Genomic DNA, 8217 nt, shown 5'->3' with positions numbered 1-8217 from the left:
GTCCCCAACGGTCACTTTAAAGCGTAGATAGCCATTGGCGAGGAAAGGGAAAAGTATATATACCACCAGCCCTCATTGGACACTGCACCCAAAAGGTCGGGCGAGATGAGGCCATGACCAAAGGGTCGAGCGAGCCGAAGCCTGTGACCTTGGGGTCGGGTGAGATAGAGCCCATGACCAAAGAGTCAGGCTAGCCAGAGCCCACGACCTTAGGGTCAGGCGAGACAAGGCCGCGACCAAAGGGTCGGGCAAAGCATAGCTCGCACCCAAGGGGTTGGGCGAGTCAGAGCTCACACCACATAAGACATCAAGGGTAAAAGTGAAGTGTAGACTGTCTTGGCTGCGAATATGAGGATGCTTGTGGTTGTTAGAGCACTTGGTAGCACATATTAGCTTAAGCATTATGTCCCCCTTTATAGGATAGCTTTTCCTATACTCAAATTCAAGATATAAAAGAATCTTAAACCTCTTTTGAGTTTGAAGCCATCTATCATCAAAACCCACAATTCAGGCTTGATTGCACTTTCAGGTGGGACTGTGAGTGACCCACTGACGTATCATACCATAAGGAATATTTTGGCATATTCCCATCTAGCTGTTAGAGGACTCAGCTAGCACAACACCATTGTATGATTTGGCGTGGCATGTGGAGGCGTGTGGATCATCCGAGGATGATAGCATATGTCAACTTTTTGCAATGGCAAGCACCCTCTTCACCCTCTATATAAGTGCTACACCTAGCTCATTTGGAGCCACCCTCACACCTCATTCTTGTTACCACCTATAGAGAAGACAGTAAAGCATTTGGAGAGCCACCCAAACCAAGATGTGAGATTAGAGTGTTAGCCTATCGGTCTTCTTGCTTGGGTTCCTTGAGTTGAAGGCCTGAAGACTTGTTACTCTAGATGGTTCGGTGGAGGACTTGGTGACATTCCTCGGTGGAGTCATTTTGAGAGGGATCTAGAATCTTGTCAAGCTATTGAAGCATACTATGCCAAAGTGGCGAATGGTTATTCATTAGTGGAGCATATCATAACCAAGTCTTTGTGACTTAGGTGCACCAACGTGGAGTAGGGGGTTGTAGCAACAACCCAAGGAAAAATTTTGTTGTCTCTTTGCCTAGCCTTTTAACTTGTTCTATTTTTATTGCAAGTTCATTGTGTGACATCTAGAATTCATGCTAGTTTGCTTATCATAGGTTACATGACCTTATTCTTAGTGTGATCCTTGCTGAGGACTTGATTAGCATTGTTGGCCCTAAGGACTCTCTAGAGTGCTTTTGTAGAACTTAGGAGGCAAGGTGCTAAAGAAGGATACAATTTGCACATGCTAAGGTTGACACGCTTTAATTCAAATCTTTATAGAGCCCAATTCAACCCCCTCTTGGACCATTTGGTCCTTTGAAAAAGGTAGCATGGATCAATCTATCCCAAAATTCATAGATCACCATATTCCATCCAACTATGCCCTTAAACCAAACAAATCTTTATAGTTCAACATATGCTTACACCAAAATCACATGGTACAAGGTGAGTGGGAGGTTTTCTATGGTTGCGCCAATTGTATATGTAAAATGCCTATTTTTGATACTTTGAGTGCACATGCCATGACAACGCCTGGTGTTATTTTTCCATGTAACATTGTTGATGTTTTACAATGACAATTTGAGATAAAAATTAAGCTTTAAAAACTTCATTCATAATGTGATATACAAAAGGATATATATTTTTATATAAATACCTTTTATGTGAGCTAAAATCTAGGTTTTAATATGTGTTAATAACGATAGAAGTTCTGATTGTAGCGGGCACTGAAAATTAAAGAACCAAGTAAGGCAACATTTTTGAACCATTCAAATAGGTGAGAATTACCGAGCACCTGAAGCCGCCCCTCACACCACCACCACCACACACACACACGTTCCCCATGTGACAACATGCATTATGTGATCACTAGAATGCAATCACAATGTGTGAAAAATGTCACGGTCTCAATGGGCGCATACCATCTTGGATGCACTACACAATCCTTATTTTCTAGATATGTGGTGGATCATTTTCACAAAATCTCATGACAGCAGCCCAAAGGTAGCCCCACAGCATTGATTGAACATAGAACACAAGCTAAATTACAAAAGTGTCACGCTCGATCTGGTTATTAGGTTACTATATGATTATCATTGCAATCTTTTGAAGGAAAATTGTTGGACGATTCTCAAGAATATCTAAAACCATTTTTGTGGCGCTGACCAACCTTGCAAAAGTTTAACACACATTCGACTCCGTGCATTATGTCCACAAGGAGTGCATGTAAGGCATATGAAATAGTCAATTTTCTACCATCCCTTGAACGGTATACACCAAGGAATACCACTAACTGTATGTATCACTTTTATGAACTATATACTCCCTCCATCCCAAATTATAAGTCATTCCAAGAATCTTGAAGAGTCAAAGCATCTTAAGTTTGACCAAAATTATAGGAAAAAATTACAAAGATTTATGACATCAAATAGATATTACTATGAAAATATAATTAATGAAGAACCTAATAATATTAAATTGGTATCATAAATGTTATTATGTTATCATAGCCTCTAGTTCTCATCCCATCCCCATCTCCATTTCTCAGTCGCACAGGCACGCGACCCCGCCACCTCCAACCCTAGCCAAAATTACTACGCTTCGTTTGCATGCACCATGCAAAGTTAGCATGCAGGCACAAGCAAAGGCCTCAGCAGCATGCACGCGGTTTGTACTTGCATGCGTGCCAACCATCACGCTACGAGCCACCGGCCATGCATGCCGAGCATCCACCCCCGCTACAAGCCGCACCGCCCACCTGCAGCGTCATCCCATCATCCTGTGCAGCCATGGCGCAACAGCGAGACCATTAATGGTGAGAAGTTGAGCACCGGTGGTACAACTCCTCCCCGACCGCAAATAGCGAAGTATGAACCTAAAAAGAATGGAGGTGACCAAATTTGAACTAACTTTTTCAACGTCTTGGATGCGTAGACCATGTCTTTAAGCTTTTGTATGGTCCTGACAAAGTAGAAGACAATTCCTGAGGTTCACATCACGCTATCTCTGGCCGCGTCTTTAAAACCACACCCTCTATCTCATTGATTAAATTTAAAATTGTCTAACATATTGAAAAGTGAGAATTATATTCATTTTAGGACAGAGAGAGTACTTAAGTGTTAACACTCAAAATTGTTCGCGAATAAAGTTTTATAGTCCACTAAAAGCACGGTAAAGACCCGCCAAAAAAACACGGTAAAGATGAAGCAATACATGGTGGTCCCCGCAGAATTTATACGAGGAGTGCAATAGACTGAACGTGCAAAGTATATAGAACAAGATGGCGGGTGCCTCCCTAAACTATCTAGAAATTCACTCAGTAAATTTGAAAGCACTGGACATCTTCAACTACACAGGGTGGGTCGAAAGCAGGTGGGCACATTTAATGCCTCCCCTCCATGGTACCATCACATAAAAACAAGTCGGGTAGGTGGACACATTTAATGCCTCTCCTCCCTACCATCAGATAAAAACAATTCACCGACCATGCAAGAACATTTGTACTTACACATGCATCCATGCATCTAAGAGATGGCTTGGGTTGCGTGCACATTACTCCTGAGGTGGTCGGTGGTTGGGGTTGGTCGCCATTAATACGGCTCTCTAGCCAGTGCAGGTTCAACTTCCTAGCCGTGCAGCGTCCCATCATCCCTTAGCACCTCCATGTCCACCTCACCATGGCAAACATCAGGGTGATCGCTGCGGACTATAGCCGAAGATCTGCTACCTTCCTTGCACAGCTCGTGTGCCCTACACTACCAGCAACACCATCGGCATAAATAAGGAAATAAAGCTTCAGAACCTATTTCTAAACTAAAACTTGACAACAAATTCTTTTCAAAAAGTTAGGACGTTGCATGCGAAGTTATATAAGTTGCCCTATTACTATGGTTATGTATCCACGATAGATGGCACTCTACTGACTGAGGTAGGCTTAATCAAGTTCTCTGTAGGTACACTGACCCCGAGCATAGTCTGATAGTATCGACTAGCTATAGGGAGAGATCGGTGTGCCAAAAATGTAAGAACGGTTGCCCTATATGTTGGCAACAGTAGAAGGACGTATAAGATGTGCATTCATGCATATCCTGTTTGTGTATTGTAGTGCCCGTATTGCTTATAGATACGCCATCCATAGGTCTCACGTGTGTCGTATGGTGCATGCCTGACTTGTTCCTATTCTGGAGTTAATGCTAAACTGTGGCTTTGTGCTTTGCGTCGCCTGTGGTTCACACCTACCGTGACCTGCGTATCCCCGTACTCTTTTCTGGGCTCTTGTTGGAACCTTGTCTTACAGCCGTATTAGTCATTAATGGCCTCGGACATCACTCGCCTCGAACGCGCAATAAATTCATTCGATTCATTTATAGTGATCTCGTGCTGGAACCTTTATAAGCAGGGTCTGGCTTAGCTGTTGGTACCACCACCTGGTACACTTTAGATCGCCTAGCTTTTCCCTTTGAGGCAGCTTTTTGCTCAATCCTTCCTTGCAACCACCGCCAGCGATGGCAGGAGCCTGGGTTAGTAGTTACTGCCTGAACACTGAGGGTTTTTCCAAGATCCTGTATGCCACCCTGCAAAAGCTTAGAGTCAAAGATCGTCTCGAGTATGAGGGCTGTGAGTATGAAAAGCATGGCACTGAGCGGTGTGAAGTTACCATCTACATTGGGAAGAGTGAAGAGTTCCCCGACATCACTAAAGCCTGGAATGTGTCTGCAACTGGGTTTCGCTTCGTCGACACCTACCAGGTTGTGGCCCACAAAGCCTTGCGGTACCTTTGCCAGATCTATGAAGAGCCCATTACCCGTATCCCCATGAGGTTCTTTCCACCTTTGGAAAAGAATCAACGGGCATGGAGGGCTCGCATGGAGGCTTTGCAAGGGCGGGATGCGCAAGAAGATAGTCCTACCGCGGTGCACTTAACCACGTACCTACTTGCTCTAGATGAGCAGTATGACTGGCAAGCCTTGGAGCCGAGGAAGTGCCTTCGGTGAGCCGAGGAAGCCGAGATCTTCTCCAGGTGCAGCTTGTCGAAGCGCATGCTAGTGCGATAGCCATTGAGAGTCGGGAGACTGCCATGTTAGAAGCTCTGAAGGAGGCTGAAGATCAACATGCCCATCAATTGGGAGAGGCCTACCTTGTCACCAGGGCTAAGCGGAGGATGCTGGCTGCTGAACGGCAGGATCCCTTGATCGTGGAGGGGATCCCTGTCCACCCGCCACAAAGAAGGAGAATCGGTGTTGCAATACCGCGAGCACCTCCACCCTCAGAAGTGTCAGAAGTAGAACCCACTGATTCTGTGGTCTATGACCCCACCATCTTCATTGCGTGTAAGTTGGTAGGAGTTGCCTGGTTAATAGCTTATGGTGCCGCGATGAAACCGAGGGCCCCTGTGGAACAGCTGCCACATGGTGACGCTGCTCGGCACGCGCTGGTATTGTGGTTGTTGACCAAGTACCTTTACTAAGTTACATCGCCATACCACTTTTGATACAAAAAATTGGGTGTTTGAATGGGAAATCCACAATGGGTTGATGAAATAGTGTTCTCTCAAAGTAAACAAGAGGAGGTGTTTTGGAGGAAGCATGTATGTTGCGATCTCACTTCATACAAAGGTTGGCGCATATTGTGGACAAGGAAAGGAAGGAAAGAAGAACACCTAGGAAAAGTTAGCCTTGGATAGTAGGGAGTGCTTAGAAAAGCATGAGTGGATGTCAAGTCCCAAGCACTGTGCCCAGCTCGAACACGCTACGCATGCCGGGTCGCTGTCACCGGATGCCCTGTGGACACCGTCGGTGTCGGGCCCATTAGCACCCTGTCCTCGCATGTTCACGACATCGTGCCGCACTCGCTGTCCTCGTGCACTATGCGCTTCTCCTTTTCCTAGCCTCTGGTCTACTCTTGATCCTCACCCTCGTCCCCATACCGGACCCCCCTCCCTTCTTTCTTCTTTTAGGGACAAGGCCGCCTACATGCCTCCCTCGTCGAGCGAACACTCTCTCCTCTCCTTTGTTCCCCCTCCGCTCACTTGCACAGGGAGCGCGCCATGGCTGACTTTATCCCTACAGTGTGAACCGGCAGTGTATCCCATCCATGCCTTCTCCCCTTCTAGTGCGCTGCGCCCATCTCCGTTCGCCACTATAAGATGCCCTTGGTCCTTGCTCTTCTTCTTCATCCCCATCCCTCTTGAATCCAAAGCAGAGCTACGAGATCCAGTTGTCATTGTGGAACTAGGTTCGTCTGATAGAGGCGATGGTGTAATCTGAGAAGAAGGGATCTGGTTTTTGAAGAAGTTCAAGTCTACCCTTGGTTAGTTTGGTCTTAGGGTTCATGATGTTTGACTTCTCAGTCTCCTGTTTCTGGATCTATTGGTCATATGCTATGTTTTGGATAATCATTATCTTGTTGTTTCTCTATTGCCCTCGTCTATCCTGACTTCTTGAGTAAGCCTAGGTTGTACTAGGTTGCTCTTAACCATGTAACTTTAAATCCTGGTGTAATTTAGTGTTCGACGTCATGTAATCTTTTGTGTAATTCCAGATTTATGAAATGTGTTGTAGTTTTGCCTAAGGGGAGTGGATCCTCATTCACTCTTTTGTAAACCCTCACGTTAGGAGACGTACTTGTGTTGTAGTTTTTGCTCTTTCCACCTATAATGTAATCCTAGCTAATGTTGTGCTTTGAATCTAAGTGTGTTAGTTGCTTGAGCCCAACTCCATCAAATACTTCTTTCCACTAACATGTCATTGATTTGCTGGCCTAGAATAGACACCATGTAATGACAACCAACCTCTATATTTGTTTACAACATTATAATGAAAAAACCATATTACCTTTCCTTGCCATATTTTCCCATTTAATGTAGCAAAGAGATCAACCTTTCGTAGCAACACGATGAGAAGACATATTAGACATATGAGCCATATTTCCCAAGAATTTTTCTATACCAAGCACATCACCCACAGCGAAGCACGGGCAGCAGTGGCTAGTGGAATATGAATTCTCTAGGGCTGGTCGTCTGGTGAATGGTGATTAAGATGAGGATGAGGAAGAGAGATAGGGCAATGGAAGAGGGGATTAAGCACGCGAGGGAAGGGGAGGATTAGTGGTAGTGGGTGGCGGCAACACTCTTTGACGATGATGAAACTTGGATGGATAACAAATGGGTCCATCTGTGTCTATGAATATGGATCTAGTATCAAATCTACAAACGAACCGATGTTTCGAGTCCCATTTTGCAAATGGTCTAGATTCCGATAGGGTTGCATCCTGATTCTCGTCGTGGGATCTTTATCTTCCTGACGTGGTGCGGCGTGTACTCGTCTCAGTGATGTGTGGGCCGATAAATTAGTTGGTGGCGTCCTGCTGGGAGTGGTGGCTTGTAAAGGGAGTTGAGAGTCATTAATGGCCCTGTTCGGCTTACCCCATATTCAACTTGTTCGGCTTGTTTTTTCAGTTAGAACAGTGTTTTTCAGTCAGTTTCAGCCAAGATTTAGCAAGCCGAACAGGGCCATTGCGTGGATCGTGATGACGATATATTCCTTAAACAAATTGTTATCTTGATGCGGCTTTTTCTAAAAAAAACAAGGAAAAATCTTGATAGGGCTCACGAGCTCGGACACTTTTCCACCTTCCAAACTTTTAGTGCTGCCTCAGCTCTCAGACCTCGTTTGGCAAGTGATGGGCAGGGGCATGGGAATTGGAGGTGGGAGATTGAGGAGGGGATTAGTGTGGGAGTTTGATTTCTAGGCTCAATCTTTTGTTTGGTAAATGTTAGGAATTAATAGAGGGAGTTAAAAATAGAATTGTAGTCTACCGTTTGGTACTTGAGCTTGAGCATGGGAATTGACAACATCATTACTGATTTGCTCTTACCTTGTTTATGCGTTCTTTAGACAAAGGCCCCGTTCGCTTTTCTTATAATCCGTCTTTTTTAGCTTGTTTTTTTAGCCAGAATAGTATTTTTCTCTCACAACAAATCAGCCAGAACAGTGTTTCGGCTTGTTTTTTCAGCGAAGAGAACGAGGCCAAAATAATAAAAGAATGCTTGTACATCTACACCCTTAGTTGCCGTAACCTAAATCAAACGAGCTGAAATAAGCAGCGCTTTTTGTGTAGCGCAAGTTGACAGAGG

The sequence above is a fragment of the Miscanthus floridulus genome, chromosome 2 (genome assembly GCF_019320115.1).
Source record: "Miscanthus floridulus cultivar M001 chromosome 2, ASM1932011v1, whole genome shotgun sequence".
Taxonomy (NCBI): Eukaryota; Viridiplantae; Streptophyta; class Magnoliopsida; order Poales; family Poaceae; genus Miscanthus; species Miscanthus floridulus.
The sequence above is the reverse complement of the archived record's forward strand: the minus strand, read 5'-3'. Positions refer to the sequence as shown.